Raw genomic sequence first — 18,886 nt, forward strand, 5'->3', positions numbered from 1 at the left:
TTGTTAGACTGGGCTGTTTCACTTTTATATCTGCCACTTACTATGTCAGATTGAGCAAATCACTTAATATCTCTGAACCAGGTCTCCTTACCTAAAAAATTAGGCTAATAATAGGAATAGCCTTATGGGGAGAATTGTTTTGAGGATTAAGTAAAATGAGAAATGTATGCAGCATTGAATCTGCATGTGTTGTCAGTAAAATAATCCTTCAATCTGGGTTAAGTGTCCACCTCTGCTTGCAAGTAGCCCCTGAGCTTTCCTGTGGCAGAGAAATTATCCTAGTCAATATTTTCTCTTTATGTGTCTACTCCCCTCCAAGTTTTAAAATTTGGAGGGTAAGGACTTAACTTTATTAATCTTTAAATTGCCAGAACCAGTACATGGAAGGTCCTCAATACATCTGTTTTGAATTGAATAGGACTGAATTAGAGGTGACAGCCTTTATTTCAGAATAAGGACACTGTGATATTGATCAATGTCAATTTCAGTGAGTCCTTAATAAGTATTGATGAGAGACAGGCATCTATCTACAGGTATGTTTGCCAAGTTATTAGAAAAACTTATTCTAGATAAGCTGTAAATGTAATGTCTCAAATATGGTGGTGGAGAAGACTGAATGAGGAGAAAGAGAGCAGCACCTATTGGAGGAGAAGGCCACTTGGTGCAGACCTTGTCTCTTTCCCTGCCACTCCTGGCTTTTGCCAAAGCCAACTTCCTAAAAGCTCTGGTTGGATCTCTTTTATCAGCTACTAGGTAGAACTGGTTGTGTCAGTTGAAGTAGTGGAAATTTCTATTCAACTTATAAATAGTTGAAGAGTCTGTCTTGGTGAAATGTGAAATGAGCAAATATTCCATTTTCTCCAAGGAGGGTGGACTAGGATTCAGTGTATGATGCATCTGTTCATAAGGCTGCACAGCCATAAGATATTCATGTGAACATAACGCACAAAGTCTTAGCCCTATCAAATAATGAGCATTCTTCTCCTGAAGCTTCCTTTCCTGCTGGAGGCTTCAGTCTGCAAGATCACTCTGTCAGAAGCGGAACTGGACATAATTTCCTTTAGAATTGGTGGACTTTGCAAATACGGAAAAAAAGTGATGCACTGAGCAACTCAATTAAGCCCCAGGAAACTTTATATTCTCTCCTGTCTATCCTGGCTGGATATCAGATGGGGTGTGTGTGTGTGTGTGTGTGTGTGTGTGTATTCCTTCTTAATAGCTTTGCTCATATATTCAGGTTATTATTCCCTGGTGTCTTTAATTAAAATATCTGAGAGAATAGGAATTTGTTAGAGTGATATTTAGTTCTGTCATACACAATTATTAGTATTAAAGGAAATATTACTTCATAGGATAAATGAAGATTTGTAGGTAGCCATTGTTTCTCCTTTTTGGTCTTTGACTTGGAGTAGCTCTGGAATCTTTATAGTAGACAATAGAAAAAAATATATATATATGGGTTTTGGAATCAGGTATAGGTTCAAATACCAGGTCTTCCTTGAGACCATAAGTGGGATACCTTGGCTTCTCTGAGCTGTATAACAGGGAGAGCTAAGCCCTGGAAAGTTCTTACTAAATGACATCACATGCCCAAGGCATCAAGTACCTGTAATGTGTACAGTAGGTGTTTAGTAAATATTAATTCCTTTTCTCTTTCAACTTTTTCAGAAACAGGATCCTCTTCTTCTTTGTTGACTCATTTTAATATTGATTATTTAAGTTTTCTGATTGCCCTTTAGGTTATGCCCACTCTTCTTAGGACAATGTTCAAACTCCCTCACATGACCTTTTTTAGATTTCTTGTGTCTGGCTGTACTCCTCATCCACTGGCTGCAGATGCAACTGTGGTATTTTGGATAAGAATTCAGACTTGTAAACTTTATTAGTCAGGTTCAGATCCCAGCTTTGCCACTGACTGCTGTGTGATCTTGGGTTAGTTATTCAGTGTCTCTGTGGTGCAGTTCTTCTAACCTGCAAAGTGGGGATAGTAATAATTCTTATTTTGGGAACTGTTATAAAAATTAAATGAACATTTTCATGCAGTGAGCTTATAACAACTGTAATGAGCTTGTAACAGGACATGACATATTGTAAACATTAAAATGAAAAAAGTAGTCTTGCAATTAAGTGCAAAGAACCAGGTGTGGACTCAGAATGGGGAAGGGTGCCCACAAACAAGAGGCATAAGAATAATTGAAAGCACTTTATTACCCTTCAAAAGCTGACAAAACTGAAGAATTCACGTCTCTATATAAAGTAATATCACTGCAACTTCTCCTCCTCCTCCTCCTCCTATGTAGAGTGGGTGAGTTTAGTGACAGACTGTTTTGGAAGGAGCTAGAAATATCAGTTGGAAAAATGCTTGGCAACCACTTTAGAATGATTATCTGACTTTAGGAGAAAGAGAGAATACTGAGGTATTCCTCTTATCCAAATTTAGAAATGTCAGGAAGGCACAATGAATCATCCCTCAGAGGCTTTAAAAACATTTTTCCCATACTAGGTGTTGCCTATTGCCTACCATTGCTGGAAGTTCTGAACCTCAGGATTACCCACCAACCCCCAAAGAAGATACCCAGTTTGGGCAATTACAGGATCTGCTTCAGGGTTTTGTTTCCCACACTTTGGTGGACGTTGTGTCTGGCTCTCCAACCTCCATCCCACCCTTTGGATCCATCTAAATCAATCAAGGTAATCTCATCCACCTTGTCAGACATGAGCTCAGTGTGGGCCTGTGCCATACAAGGAAAGAGATTTGGGAAAAAGAACTCAGCCTTTCTCTCCTGCTGGATGTGAACAGAGAAGCATGTTGCTCTGATTGCTGCTGGTAGCCATTTCAGGACAAGGTAACCAGCCATACTTGGAGAAATGGGAGGAATGGGTCCCTGAGGACATGTTTGCGTTCCTGCAGCTGCCCCAAGTCTATAATTCCTCTTTTGCATTTTACTAAATTTCTTTATCATTAAGTTAGTTTAATTTGGGTTTCTGTTATTTGCAGCCAAAAGCATTCTAACCAAACTCACTCATGACATGTCCCTACACTGCCTTGTAGGCAGTAATTTATGTCAATGTGGGTGTCCCTATTAGGTTGTGCATAACTTGAGGGCAGCAGTCATGTCCCATCCATTTTTTTTTCTTTTAAAACACTTAAAATAGTGTCTTGCAAATAGTCACAATTTTACTCTTTTTGATAAATAACAATGTCGAAAGCAATATACTCTGACAGCTTTTGGCCTTACTTAACAGCAGTGAAGCCTCTATTAAAAAACAGAATTTGCTTTTTTGATCGATAATTATAAAAGCCAATGCTTGGTAGAAATGAATAAAATCATGGTCTTTCAGGATCTTTTTAGAGTTGTTCATGCAATTGATGGACACAAAAAAGCTTATTACGAATTAAATCATTGAATTATGTTTTCATAACATGCAACCAAGTACACTCCCTCTAGCTTTCCCTCTATCAGAACTAATTTCAGGCATCTGTTTATAGAGTGAAGATGAATTTTATTGGTGACAAATGCACTCCTGCATTAACAAATTAAGTGCATTCTCAAAGGGGAAAAAACAAACTCAGAGAAAATTGGGTTGTCTGTTCTTGAAGTCTAAAAAAGGACTTCTGTCCTCAGGGGACATCCAGCATTTTTGTAATCATGTAGAAAGGAAAACATGTGCCTCTTGGGTATAACATTAAAATAAATTAATTTTGCTGCCTTATTCGTAATGGCTAATGGCAAATTGGGGGTGTTTATTTCTAGACTCCTCTTGCTCATAAAATCAGGTTTTCTTATGACCTCCTTCTCACTGAAGATGAATAGCTGTGTCAACTTACAGAAGATGAAGAATGTAGTCCCAGTTCCTCCACTTTTGGCTTATAATAATGGGTCAGTGGTCATGGGGACTATCAGGACCCTAAAGCCTCAGGATCTTGAATTCACATCACTAGAACATCCTCCTCTACTTTCTTCTCAGTTGTTCTTGGGATGTAAAATGTCATCTACGCCTTGGAGAAATGCCGCCTTGTGATCAGATTCTGGAAACAGCTGTTATCATTTCCCTCATTTTAGCACAACTTGCGGTCATTCTCACCCCATCCCAGGTGCTTTCACCTATCCTACACCTGGGTTTACTTCATTTGTTCTTCCCTGATTAGCCTCTGTCTGCACCTTCACTCTCCTGAAGTCTTAGAAAATGTACTCACCCTTAAACATTTCTCTGGTGCTCTCCAAGATGGGTGTAGAGAGGCACCAATCCATGGCAGGTATAGGTTAATATATATAGTAGCTTCCAGTTCAATGGAGTGGCTATGGATTCAAATTATTTTCCAATACAGAGTCTCATAATGTTAAATACTTGACTTTCACAATGTTTAAAGTATTGGAGAGGTATGAATGGCCTCCGCAATTGACACAAGAGTCACTGAGAGATTCTTAAGAATGGCAGTTCTTCCCGGAATTTTACCAGCTGGAAATCTTATTTCATAAAAGAAATGTTGCAATAATTGATGGAAACCCTAATATTTTCTTACAAAAGAAATACGCATTTGTAAATAAATAGCTGCTATGTGACCACAAGTGGATTCATACAAGTCTGGAAATATTTTGAGAGCTCATAGATATGATTGCTACTTTTGTGTTCCCTTTGATTTTTTTCTAAATTTATTAAGTGATGGCATTTAGCTAAGAAACAATACTATCTAAGCCTGTTTTGTAAATAGCCCGTGTCCAAATCAGCCAGGGTAAATAGTTCTTTTTATCGGGTTGATTGCAGAATACAGGTTTGTTTGTTTTTTAATCTATTTAATTACATTGGACCTGTTTAATGGAATAGTTTTTATTTGCAAGGCAGAGTTACGCCTGGGAAAAACCAGAATAATCACACTTACAGGAGAGATTTGGGACAAAATACTAAGCTTTCGCTTTGAGCTGAATCTCCCTCTTGTCAGCTGGAAAATGGCTGAGCTGCAGCTGAAATGATGGATTCTTTTGCCTTGTCCTACCATGGGGCAGAAGTAAGGGGTTGAATATGAGAGATGAGCCTCACAAGGAGGAGACGCTTACCTGCAGAGATATTTAAGCAAGTGTAGGGTCATGTGTCATCTGATTCAAAAGAATTCTTTATGTTCCAAGAGAAACTATTATTTGGTAAAAATACTAATATATGTCTTGAAACCACTTTTCTGACCTTTAGATTAAATTTTAAATCGAGATTATGGAAAAAGAAGGCTGTCTTTTCAGAGCATATTTTTGCCCCTTAATTGGTTCCTGTTAGTTTTAAAAATGATTAACCATTTGACATGACTACTCAAATGACAGACTGTTTGTATTAAACACATATTACAATTTATTTTTCCATATATAATTAGAAATAATCATTGCTGCCAGAATGTAAAATGACACGTCAATGATAAGTAGAGATAATAGCAGCTGCATGCAAGAAAAGGCATACAAAACACCTGAAGCTTATAATTATATCTCTCTCCCACCCCTTACATTTATGTCATGATGCATCTTAGGTGACATAGACCTTAGGTAGTCATTAAAGTCACATGAATACTAGTATTTATGGCAAATATATAGGTATCCCTTGAGCATATGTTTTTTCAATATTGAAAAATATCAATAACTGAGATAATTGGGAGTACATTGTACCAAAATGAGAGCTCTTATTAGGAATCTTAAGTTATGTATCATCTTTGTAATTTGTTGAATTCAGTTGAATACTCACTCTGTGGTAAATACACTACTAGTCACTTTGGAGGACATACTAAAGAGCCACTGCTTCCCTTCAAGAGAGTTACATCTCTGTTGGAGGTGGAGACAGGACAAAAAAGAGGAAGAACAAATGATATCACATCTGTCTAATTTTTCTAAGTTGTATAGTTTTAAGAGTCTAAGTGGTATAGGAATTTGGAGAGAGGATATCAGGAGGGATGTGTAGAAGTTGTAAGCTTGAGCTGAATTTTGAAGGTTAAGAGAATTTATAGATAAAGTTAGGTATCAGAGACATTTCTCAATATTTACAAGTGTTTTGTGGCTTAGTTTTAATTCGATTTTCTTTCTATTTTCTGAGCTATGTTACATTTGCTCATTTAACCAACATTATCTAACCTTTATAGATAACTACATATTGCTTTTAAGATTCAAAAGAAGAAGCATGGCCTCCCAGTGTGATCTAGTTGAACAGTAGAAAATAGACCCATCAAGCTGCTTGGCAACAAGTACATGGTAAAGGACTTTGCTTTTATCTGTATTTTAACTCCATTAGTACATGGACTATATGGCGCTAACCTTCCTAGCAGTTTCTCCACTCACAATTCAGGAAATATTGCACAGTAGGTTGAATTGTTTTTGAACAATCCAAAAACTTTTACTGGATTAACTTTTGGGCAAAATGTGGCAGGCAAGTTTGTCAGAGTTTTGTTTATATTTGATTCGTTGAAAGTGAAACTTAAAACATAACTGAAGTGTCTTAAAAGAGATTTTATAAAACCATAGATTAACTCTTTAAGTGAAAAACACATACAACGTTCTGCAGGGTGAGTTATTATTTATGTAAAGCCATAGAGTTTTACAAGTATTTTTGAACATGACATTTTCTATTTGATAGTAAATGTTATTTTGTTCTTATTGGCTAATTATATGCTTTTATCGGCAAAACAAAAATTGGGCATTTTAAGTCAATCACTTTATTGGAGTTATTTATACAAAATATCTTAATCCAGTCTTGTCTAACACTATAGCTAGAGGCTAAGTATAATTTTAATGACTTAAAATGCTTTATTTTGATATGTGCTGACTTACGTAAGGATAATGCATTCCTATGAGAGTCATTATGATTAGAAACTAGTGGCCCTTATTATGTCTTTAATCTCTCTGTAGTCCTTGAGGTCTTTTGGGGGCTATTCTTCATGGGAATAGTGCCTCCAAAGTCCCTGCTCATCCAGATATCACAGAGCAGTGAGGCCTAAAAAGGGTAGACCCTAAACTTCAGGGTAGACAAAATCGTTTTTGTGAGAGCAGCAGATCAGGCCATATGCACTTTTCCAACCTGGTAGAGCTATATAGAACCTAGAATTCCTGTGCTTCTTCAAGGGGGCAATCTGTAAGGAGTACTAGGAATGTAAACTCTTTGAAAGGCCCATCATGATATCATCTTTGTGAATCGGCACAAGTGTTTTCATGGTTCCCATGACTTCCAAACCACAGCTTATGTTGTCCAGCTGTTCAATGAGAATCAAATGAAAAATATGGTTTTATTGTAGGCTCCTGTATAATCACACCACTTAAACCTATCAGGGTGGCTTGATATCAGCCTCAATCATATAAATACTATTATAGGAAGTAGAATAACATGGAGCTAATTAAGAAATCATTGATTCGAGTCAACAAGTAACATTATACTGCTAAGATACTATGTATTATGAGCAATATGTGAATAATAAAAGAGGAAAATTTATCCTCAGAACTTAAGATCTAGCAGGAGACATTAGGACAAGTATTTACCCACTGCTATCAAAAGAAAGAGAGAGCGAGCTATGTGCTTTGAAGTTATGATAAGGTCCTTGAAGAAGGTAGAACTATAGAAGAGAGGTGTGGGGGTGGAGGGGGAGAGATCTCACTTCTGACTTGGGAACATCAGAAAAGGCTTCACAAAGGAGGCAGAACCAGAAATGAAACAAAAAGGGTGAGGAAAGCAAATGATGTGATCATATGATTTTGCAATCAACTTTTAATTTTTTTCTGTAGAGTTCCATTCCTGAGTTTTGTTAAAAAAAAAAAAAAATTCCTTTCCCTAGCAAGCAGACTCAGAAAAAAGAAAAAAAAAAAATCCTAAAGGGCCATAAAGTAAGGCTTGGGTTGGGTAGTATTGCCATCCAATAATTTGCTGGTCACTAAGTATAAAAATTAGATACAGATTTGTATGCTGTGAATATTTAGCTAAACCTGACACTGATCATACTTAAGAGAGAGATAAAAGGATGTCTGTGTATATTGCTCATTTTGTTAACTGAAGAGGTTTGGGTTATAATTACATCTTACATTGGTTACTGTCATTGAATCCTTTCATGCTGGAGTAGTGCTCTTGCTGCTGCCCTTTGTGTGGAATGATGATAATACAAGGCTTGGAAAGGTCTTGCACAGCCCTTTCCTTTATGTTGTAGATGTCCAAGCTGAAGTGCAGAGAGAGGAAAGGTCTCATCCTTTGTAGTAGAACTCAGATGTTAACTCGGTTTTCTTGAGCTCAGTTTCCTAGAATTCATTCCACTGGGCATAAAATACCTCTTTCATAATGTTTAGTATATCTACATGTCTCTCAACTACTGAAATGAATAGTATCTGTAGTAATTGTAGCAATTTAATAACTTTCTAGTTTGATCTGCTTTGTTCTTCATAGACTACTATGAACCAACAAATATATTTCTGAAATAACAGTGTTAAAGACATTGTAACATTGGTCTTTACTTCTTATCAACAGATTTAGATATGCATGAAATAGTTTTGCATAATGAAATTAAGCTTAAAAATATTCTTAAAGTTTTAGGAAAGCCTTGATATAAAGAACCTGGCTTCAAATTTCTAAGAAGTCTTTCTATTTGAACTCTCCCTCTCTCTCTCTCTCTCTCTCCCACCACCCCCCCAGCCCCTCCTTATCAGTGCTTTCCTTGGTTATTCAGGTCTAATATTAACCACAATGCTACAAGTTCAATATAATAAATTATAGAAGCAATCTCATTTTATAATTTGCTGCTTGTTTTAAGGTTTACTTATTTTCATACTAATGCCTTATCTACATGTGAAGCCACATGCAAAACTTGTCTCATATTACACTTTGACTCATACTATGTGTCAGTAAGTTCACCTGAACCCTGAAACAGAAAAAAAATGATTGCAGATAACATTACAGGTTACTGAGTTTAGATCTATTGAACTTCGGAGGTTGTTTTATGATATATTGTGTAAACATAAAAAGGTCACTTTGCGGTGAAAAAGTAAAGACTTATAAAAACTTGTTTTATTGCAGTAATCTTAGCTTCATAAAAAACTCCTGGGTAGCATTAAAGGGCACTGAGTTTAGCAAGGAAAGGCACTGAGGTAACCTTTGGGCTTTGTGAAGACACATTGATTAGTGCCAACTCTGCCCTTTGACTCAGTAATTGAAATCTTGGCATTTGATTATAAGTAAGTAATATAATAAAGAAAATATGTGCATGCAAAGTTATTTATTGCATCATCATCAAAAACTATGTATAATTTTAAAAATTAAGTTAATATCCAGTAAGATGAAATTAGTTTAATAATTTATAGCATATCCTCTTAGCCCCTTGTGATGGTGAAGCCAAGAGTAACTCTAAAATTTTGTTTTCAAGTATTGTTATTATAACGTTTCAACAATAAAATGTGACAAAGTGTAAAAATAATCTGGAAAATATACATGCATCTTGTGAGCACTATTATTAGTCCTGATATTTCATATCACATCAGACTTTAAATGTGTAAACTACTTCAACTTGTTCAACTTTGAAATAAAAATGAGCAAATAAATGTGTTGTTTTGATTTCAAAACTAAACAAAGAAATGTAAGTACTATTTTCCAAATATATTGCTAAATAACACCATTACAATAATAATATATAAAATTATATACCATATTTTAAGACTAGATTATAGTGTTTATATAATGTTGCAAAATAGTGCCTGTAAAAATGAACTGATGCATCTTTCATTGCCAGTAATTTCTAATTATATGCCAAGTTCCTCCATCCACTGGAGCAATGCGTTTACTGCTTTTGAAGAAATTCAGATAAAACCACATGGACAAAGTAGTTCCCACTTGGCCTCAAGTTTTGCTCCTTTTTTGAAGCCCACCACCACAGACACAGAATACTCTAAAAGCCAAAATACTTTTAGGAGGCATTTGGAAGAAAAAATGTTTCACTGAAATTTTAAAACTTCACATGACAAACCAAGAGCAAAGCCAGGTAGGTGGATGTGTTGAGTTTATATACTGAACCAGAGAATTTGGAGGATTCACCATGCCTTTGGGGCAGCTTTCCTTCCCTCATAGAAAAGATTTTTGAATGCTTGCTAGGCTTAATTAAGGAAGAAGCTCTGGGAGGATTTTCAGTGAAAAGCCTGAGTGTGGATGCTAGAGAGGGTCCTCCTCCTAGTCCCCCTGCAATTGAAGCCTGAAGTACGAGACCCCTTAAGACCCCCAGATGGGTGAAGGGTTCTGAGAAAATGAGGGACTGGCATGCTGTTCTGCTTTTTGTCTGGAATTCTGGAAGGAGACACCTCCCAGAGTTTATATCCATGTGGGGCTGCCTTAGTAGATGGAGAGAGTGATGTGCTACTTCATACAAAAGGGCCTGAGTCACCCCCTCCTCTGCCTCACCCTCAAATCCCTTCCTCCCTGGATGCATCTAGGAAGCTTGAAGCATTGTGCCTGAGGGGATTTAAACTATAATTGAAAACTGTGAGATTTGTCTGTCTGCCAGGGGTTAGCAGGGTCAGTGGGAGGTGGGGCCTCAGTGGTTGAGACCCAGGCTAGAGGGTCTCAGAGGGTCTCAGCAGTTAGCAAGGGCTGATGTGGAGCAGAGCAGCAAGACAGCTGAGTTTCTCGAGCAAAGTCTGATGGATGCTCGAGTCTGGAGACAGAGCCCTATTACCATCTGTCTTCTGCATGCGGCAGAAGTAGGCTAAAACCTAGGACCTGGAGGCTGAACTACACAGGCCAGGCCAGAGGAGGACTCTCAGACCAGAAGCTCCTGCCCCCAAGTCAGGCTGATACATAAGCCCGGAGAATTTAGATCTCTCCTAGCAGAAAGGAGAAAAGCATCAGGGTGAGGATGGGGAGGAGCAGTATTCCTTTCTCATCACTAAAAGCAAAAGGGTTTGTGTCCTGGGTTATTTTAACTATAGAGAAATTAACATTTTTATTCCTGTACGTCTGTCTTTTTGTGCCTCAAGAAATAAATACCTGCTAAAACCATGGTGTGTGTGTATATATACATGTATAAGTCTCAGAGATAATGAGATTTTGTTACTGATTCCCTGACCTAGGAAAACACGAGGCCCAAATTACAGTGGATCAGGGATGGACGGACCAGTGGAAAGGATACAGGGGAGTAGACGAAGCTGGGAGAAAGAGTGAGCTTAGCAGGATGGATAAGATCCTGTTGGTAATCTCAAATTCAGTTTTTACCTAAACAAGGTTGTTGTAACCCTGGAAACCAGGGAGTTGCTGGAAATGTGTCCAATCTGGGGTAAATCGGGGTTAGTGTGGTGTAGGGGAGTAAGCAACCTGTCTAGATAGCTTAGGGCCCAGATAGAGGAATTCAAGATATTCAATAAAAGATTACAGGCTATGGTATTTGAGGCGTATTGCCTAATGGTTTATTTTTATGATTTGTGTTTCCTACAAACGCCACGAACCCAATTGTTTGGCTCCTGGGCATGTGGAAGGAAACATTTGCAGCTGGTTAAGAGTAAAATAAACAGTTGCAAGTACGCTCTGCAATTGGATGGAGAGAGGGCTGACAGGGACAGAAAGGGGAGGCTAAAAAGAGAAGTATGGGATGCAGCAGAGTATTGCAGGAACTGTGGAAAGTTTAGAGTCAAATGCATCTAGGTTGAATCTGGGGAATTCTGCATACTTACTGTGTATGGCCTTGGGCCTCAATGTTCTCATCTGCAAAATGGGGATAATCACATTTACACTGCTGGGTTTTGGTAAGCATTAGGATGATACGTATAAAGCATGTGAATCCTTCTCTGGCACCTATCCAGCAGGTGCTTGGTAAATGATAGGTGTCACTATAAAGAGATATATTCATTTTTTTCTGGAGGGGCACTGTTTTTTTTATGTCTTTTTATTCTCTTTGTTTCCTGTGCTTTAACCAGTTGTATAAATTTTCTGTGGCTGCTGTGACAAATGACCATAAATCTAGTGGTTTAAAGAATAATTTTACTCTTACAGTTCCAGAGGCCAAAAGTCTAAAATTGAGGTGTTCTTCCTCCAGAGCAGGGATGGGGAGAATCCTCTACTTCTCTCTCTGGTGGCTGTTGGCATTTCTTTGTTTGTGGCTGCACCACTCCCTGCTCTGTCTTCAGTTGTCTTCTCTGAGTGTCTGTGTCTAATCTCCCTCTGCTTCTCTCTTATAAGGTTCCATGTGATTGCATTTAGGACCAACCCAGATAATACAGGATAATGCTCCCCGTTCATCATTCTTAATCAGGTCTTCTGCTATGTAAGATAATTCTCACTCTTTTTTCATGTAAAGTGATAGTCGCAGGTTCTGGGGATTAGGAAGGGAATATATATTTGAGGGGCTATTTTTTTTTTTCTGCCTACCATAACTTTATAAATCCTGTGAGAAAGTTTTATAAAAAATCAAGCCTTAGAAGTAAGATTTTAGAAAACAGTTTGATTTTGCTTTAAAGTGGGCTGAGGAAATGGTGCGCATGAAAACAGCGAACTTAGCTGCCAGATTTAAGAAAGGAACTCAAAAGATAAGCACCTGAAATAAAACACCACCATTTGGAAAAATGAGAAGAAGATTTGAAATAATGATGATATCTTTTTAAAATGCAGTATCATTTACTTTCCAAATTGTTCCAACACATTTAGCTCTAAAGTGAATCCCTAGAAATCAAATCTTATTTTGCTACTGATTTTGACTGTATCACTGGAATTATGCATCTGTGGAAAAATCTTCTCTGTTATCTTAACTGAAACTGTGTTTTCACAGAGCCTGGACCCTTCTCATAGCATTGTATCTGTTCAGACACTGCCGTTCTGAATGTTACAGGGCTTTCCCTGTGGTCTTCTAAAAATGTCCCCAAATTTTGGAAGTGCCTCCTTCACTGGGGAATCATTGTACTGTGTATTTGAAGTGCTTCTCAATGGACCTAGTAATTTCCAATAAAGTTAGACTTCCTTGATGATCACCAGCCACTAATATTTAAATAATACCTTTGGACTTCAGTGACTTATAAAACATATTTTCTCCTTGTTTAATATTGTTTTATAATTCTGTATTTTAAAATGAAGGATGTATATGCAACTAGGAAAATGATGTTTTATTTTGTGTATAATCAAATTTTTGCCTATGAGGAAATCGTCTTATGCATATTCTTTTTTTTCATATATTTTCTTTTTTTGAGAAGAAGTCTCACTCTGTCACTCAGGCTGGAGTTCAGTGGCATGATCTCGGCTCACTGCAACCTCCACTTCCCAGGCTCAAGTGATTCTTATGGTTCAGCCCCCTGAGTAGCTAGGATTATAGATGTGTTCCACCACACCTGCCTAATTTTTTAAATTTTAGTAGAGACGGGGTTTTGCCACGTTGGCCAGGCTAGTTTTGAACTCCTGACCTCAGGTGATCTCCCACCTTGGCCTCTCAAAAGTGCTGGGATTATAGGCATGAGCCACTGCACCTGACTATTATTCATATTCTTAAGCCTGAGATTTATTGTCTCTGGTGTTAATATCAGAAACTTTTCTGTAGCACTTGATATGTTTTAAAATTCATAGATGCTCTGAATTGTGTACGTGATCTGATTTCCTTTTATGTTGTTAAATTTATTACCTACCTATAAAAGTATAGACAATTTTGTCATTTATTTTTACAATAACTTGCTTTTTGGTTGAATTTTATATGGGTGCTGTCATTGCTTTTTTTTTCTTTCATGTGTGTCGTGGGTCGACTTGTGTCCCCCAAAGAGATATAGTAAAGTCCTAAATCCTGATACTTTTGAATATCACCTTATTTGGAAATAGTCTTTGCAGATCTATTAAGATGAGGTCACACTGGATTAGGATGGGCTCTAATCTAATTACTGGTACACTTATAAAAGGGGGAAAAGACACACAGGACACAGACACACACAAGGAAGAGCACAGTATAAAGATGAAGGCAGAGATTGTAGTGACGCGCCTGCCAGCCAGGGAATGCTGAGGGTGGCCCATCAGCCACCAGAAAGTAGGAAGAGTCAAAGGCAGATGATTTCTTAGAACCTTCAGAGGTATTTTGACCCTGTGAACAACCGGATTTCAGACTTCTAGCCTCTGTAACTGGGAGAGAATAAGAATACATTTCTGTTGTTTAAAGCTGCCCAGTTTATGGATTTTGTTACTACAGCCCTAGGAAACCAATAGTGTCCACACATTTGAGAGAGTATGTGTGTGTATTAATATAAATACATGTGCATGTATGTGGTTATATATGCGAGAGAAGTTATCACCTACCTCAAATTTCTGCCATCTACTTCATATTGTTTTAAAGAATGAAATTATGTAATAAATATTTAATAGTAATTATGATATTATAATTCTAATAGTAGTATATTCATAAACTCCTTAGAGTGTATCTCCTTGTTCAAGGTAGCTATTGGAATATATACCCTTTGCATAATTTTTGTTTTTTAGATGGAGTCCTCGCTTTGTGGCCCAGGCTGGAGTGCGATGGTGTGATTTTGGCTCACTACAACCTTGACCTCCTGGGTTCAGGCGATTCTCCTGACTCATCCAAGTAGCTGGGACTACAGGCACGTGACACCATGCCTGGCTAATTTTTGTATTTTTAGTAGAGATGGGGTTTCAGCATGTTGTCCAGGCTGGTCTCAAACTCCTGATCGCTAGTTATTTACCTGCCTTGGCCTCCCAAAGTGCTGGGATGACAGGAATGAGCCACTGTGCCTGGCCTTCATAAAAATTTAATTAGTTATACATTGCTTCTAGGATAATGATCAAGATCTTAACCTATGCATTTTCCTGACTCTGTCAGTAGTAAACTTGATGGCATTTTGCAGGAAGCTGCCTCAAAATTCCAAATAATACATAAAATGATTAGGAAGCAAGTGACTTCTGAGCTTGAAGGTCCATGTGGGTGTTTCATTAAGATGAAATGCATCTGGGATTTGCTAAGAGATAGGTCAAGCCAGCAGGCATCCAGGCCTGTCCCTCCGTGGCATCTGTGCTATATAATGTGGTCACATAAAACCTCTTCATGAGACAGCGAGCAGATAAACTGGAGACATTTCCTAAGACAGAAACAGATGAGTGGCAAAGGCAGTTTTGCTCTTCATTTCCATTTTATGCATTTCAGGGCTTGGCAGGGTAAGCTCTGCTTTAATATTGATGATAATACAATGCTGTAAAGGAATCAAATCAAGCAAGATTCTCTCTAAGCTGTAGACTAGTTTCCTGTTTTATTTTCTTGAATGTTTTCTTTTACTTTTGAAAACAGACAGCGAAACTTAAAAGCAGGGAGGCAGCTTTTAAGCTTGCGGTCATCGTTTAGATCAATTTGGAAGCAAGTCCCACCTCCCATCTCTTCTAATTTTGATATACATCCTCTGTTGGCCACTGGCCAGAACAGAAGTCAGGAAATGATAAATACTAATTTATTCCCAGACACAGCAGTTTGTGCTGAGATGGGAGACAGCATTTACAGTCATTAAACCTATTGCATTCTTTAGTGTGTTTATTAATAGCAACCAAAGTTAATATTGATGTCATCTGCACTAGTGATAGTCAACTTTCAGATTTGTCATTTTTAGTGGCTTTCCTGCCAAATGAGCCATGCTTGTTTTGTTCAGCCTTCCACAAAGATTTGTAACATGACTGTCAAATCAGGTTTAACTAATGTAGTTTAACACCAACTAGACATAACCAGATATTCAGCTGACAAAATTGCTTTAGCAGGTATGTCAAATATCAGGGAAGCTCAACAGATCTTAAAGAAAATACCTTCAGAAGAGAACATGTTGTTTGTTCTAATGCTTGAGAAAAGTATCTCTGAATTTTATAATTTTGAAAGTCTCTTGATAAATAGGCAGATTAATCAGTTGATCATCAGGTTAAAGTTGGTGGAAGAAATAAAAACCTCAGAGTTGTCAATGTCTTGCTATGTTTTGGTGCATCCAATGCTCTCAATTGGCTTTGACTAGATATCACATAGCTGAGAAACATCTTACATTCTGGTATTTGACAAGCACTGAAAGCATCTGAGGCAATGAGTTGGCGTGGATTCAGCCTGCCTTGGCAAAAGCATAGCCATAACTGATATGGAGTCCTACACAGACAGCACCTGCTCCTGAAATCAGGCCCATTGCTCATCGAAGGACAGCCCCTCCCCCAACAAATATGCCCTTCAATTTATTCATTTTTAAAATGGAGATTAATGGTAGAAAACAGAAGCACAATTGCTTTGGTTCGGACAAATATGCAGCCATGCAATTAGCTTGAAATTGTGCAGGTAAAAAGCACACTGGCTAAATTATCATTTAATAGTTTGTAATAAAGAGAGATGCTTACTTGCTTTTAAAACAGAATCTAAAAAAAGGAATGCAAGGTATGTGAGTGTGACATGAAAGCATAGAGTGATGTTTTACTGGATTAAGCAAGACAAAGCACTTGAAAAATTGGAGAGGTGATTCTAAGCAATGGATAAAAATACGAGTTATGCATTAAAACCAGTCACTGGACCTGGAAACATACAAAGTCTTTAATGCAGCAAATTTATATTTGCTAAAAGGAAGATCAGATCCTATTTCTCCCACACATTTCTTCCCCTTTTGAAAATTATACAGATTGTTTATTTATTCTTTCTTATACTTGAAGCTCACTGGCACCATTTCATCTAAACCAGAAGAATGGAAGAGTCCAAACTTTTGGGGCAATGAAAGAAACTGAGGAAAAGCAGGCACTTCAAGGTCAAATTATTGTGAACTGCAAATTACACCACTTTGTTCTTCTAGGCAGTTGCTTATTACAGTATTTCTATTAGCAGAGAATTGCTAATATCTAAGGAAGTCCTAAAAACAATTCAGTGTCTTGATTCGATGACATTCTCAATGCTATCAGGTCTCTAAAACCAAACATGGTGCTGAGAAGCAGAAACTAATCATAAAAAATGGTATGTTTGCAGCTTTGCAGTCAGACAAATTGAGTTTGAAACATGCTGCCACTCAGGAGCTATGTGATCTGGGCATTTACTTAACCTTACAAATGAAAAACCTTCAGGTTTTTCATCTGTAAAATTAGGATAACAGTAAACCTATCACATGAAATTTTTGGGAAGACTAAGTGGTATAATGTATGCAAAGCCTGAAACAATACCTAGCACATTATAATGGCTTAACCAATGTTAACTTCAATTAGCATTGTTGTGCCTGCTTAAACAGTGGTTTTCAAATAACCCATATAAAGCCGGAACATCATTTGGAGATTGAGCCATAATGCAGATGAAATCACCAAGGATTTGTTTAGTTTGTTTTTATTTGCAGGAACAGGGAACATGGCACTTAGCATCAGTCTGTATGTTATGTGATCTGGACGTTAGCTGTGTTGGCTCTTGTCGCACTTGATACCTCCTTCTTTGCTCCACCCTGCATTACAGGGGCTGAAAATCTGAGATCTATACGTTTCCCAGTCTCCTTTGCCAGCAGGCTTATGAATTGGCATTAGGTTCCATCAGTGAGATACATTTGTATAATATTTGGAAGGCAGAAGAGTGTCAGAAACAGTGATGTGTTGAGTTGGCTCATACAAGTTCAAAGGAACTGATCATGGACATCTTTTTCCATCTATGCATTCAGTAGCTTTAAATCAGCCATAGTGGGAATTTTTATATCACAGAAATTGGAAAATGCTACAAATAAGCACTTTTTTCATACCCAATGAGTCAGTTAGGTATTTCTTGCATACTAGTGGATAGAAATAATATTATTCCTCTACCTGTATTGGCAAGAAAATAATCAGACATTGACAAATGAGGTTTTGCAGTGGCCTTTGGATGTTCTCCTGATTATTATCACTGTACTAAATTGGATGTTCCTCTGATTATTATCACTTGTCTCAATTGGGGACATTTAAGTAGAATTACTGCTCTGAGTTACAGTAGCAGTTTTCTGATTGCCTGAATCCAATGGCAAGCCTGTGCTATTGGTAACTTTCTCTGGCTTTTTCCCTTCCAACAGTTTTGTAAGTACCAAATTCTTTGTTAAATTTCTTCCTGCCCCAAATGGCGGAAATACTTTCTGTTTTTCTGATAAAACTCTGATAATGCATTATGTCATAAATACATGAATATAGGCATGGATATCTGGGCAGAACTCATGCCAACTTGAAAAAAATAAGGGCTTTAAAAAAATCAGTGATAACAAACTTTCAGTATATGTGTGAGGATGCTGCCAGTGAATTTACTTGAATTCGAAGATAAGCTCAGTGCACCAAGGAAATAAATGAAACTACAAAACCACTTGTAGAGCATTTAGACTTGTAGACTTTGGCATTTATAGGTTTTAGGTATGTTTTAAATCAAAGACTAGAAAAATCTGTTAAGCACTTTCAGTGAGGGAATTTCCTTTTTTGCATTTCTAAAGCTAGTCTATCATCATTGCCTTTGAACGCCTGGCTAATTTTTGTATTTTTAGTAGAGACAGGGTTTCACCATGTTGACCAGGCTGGTCTTAAACTCCAGATCTCAAGTGATCCGCCCACCTCAGCCTTTGAAAGTGCTGAAATTACAGGAATGAGCCATTGTACCCCTCTTCATCTTTCAGAAGATACGTTGTTTGCAAATATTTTTTCCTAGCCTGTGGCTTCTCTTTTTATCTTCTTTACAGTGTCTTTTGCAAATTATAAATTTTTAATTTCAATGAAATTCAATTCAACAATTCTCTCTCATGGATTGTGCTTTAGGTGTTGTGTCTAAAAGGTCATCTCAAACTATAGGTCAATTAGATTTTCTCCTGTGCTATCTTCTGGGAGATTCATAGTTTTGCCTTTTACATTTAAGACTGTGAGCCGTTGGAGTTTACTTCTGGGAAGGCTGTAAGGTGTGTGTGTGTGTGTGTGTGTGTGTGTGTGTGTGTGTGTGTGT

The 18,886-nt window shown here is 37.5% G+C and overlaps 1 long non-coding RNA gene across 1 annotated transcript; it reads left to right on the forward strand.

The window, feature by feature from the left end:
- Nucleotides 1-2,907: 2,907 nt before the first annotated feature.
- On the forward strand, nucleotides 2,908-12,584 carry LOC116564361. The gene is made up of 2 exons (XR_004274860.1): nucleotides 2,908-7,683; nucleotides 12,163-12,584. It is a non-coding gene; the product is annotated as an uncharacterized LOC116564361 (long non-coding RNA).
- The last annotated feature ends 6,302 nt before the right edge of the window (nucleotides 12,585-18,886 follow it).

This window comes from Sapajus apella, unplaced genomic scaffold (assembly GCF_009761245.1).
Source record: "Sapajus apella isolate SASKATOON/1434 unplaced genomic scaffold, GSC_monkey_1.0 scaffold2, whole genome shotgun sequence".
In the NCBI taxonomy this organism is placed as follows: Eukaryota; Metazoa; Chordata; class Mammalia; order Primates; family Cebidae; genus Sapajus; species Sapajus apella.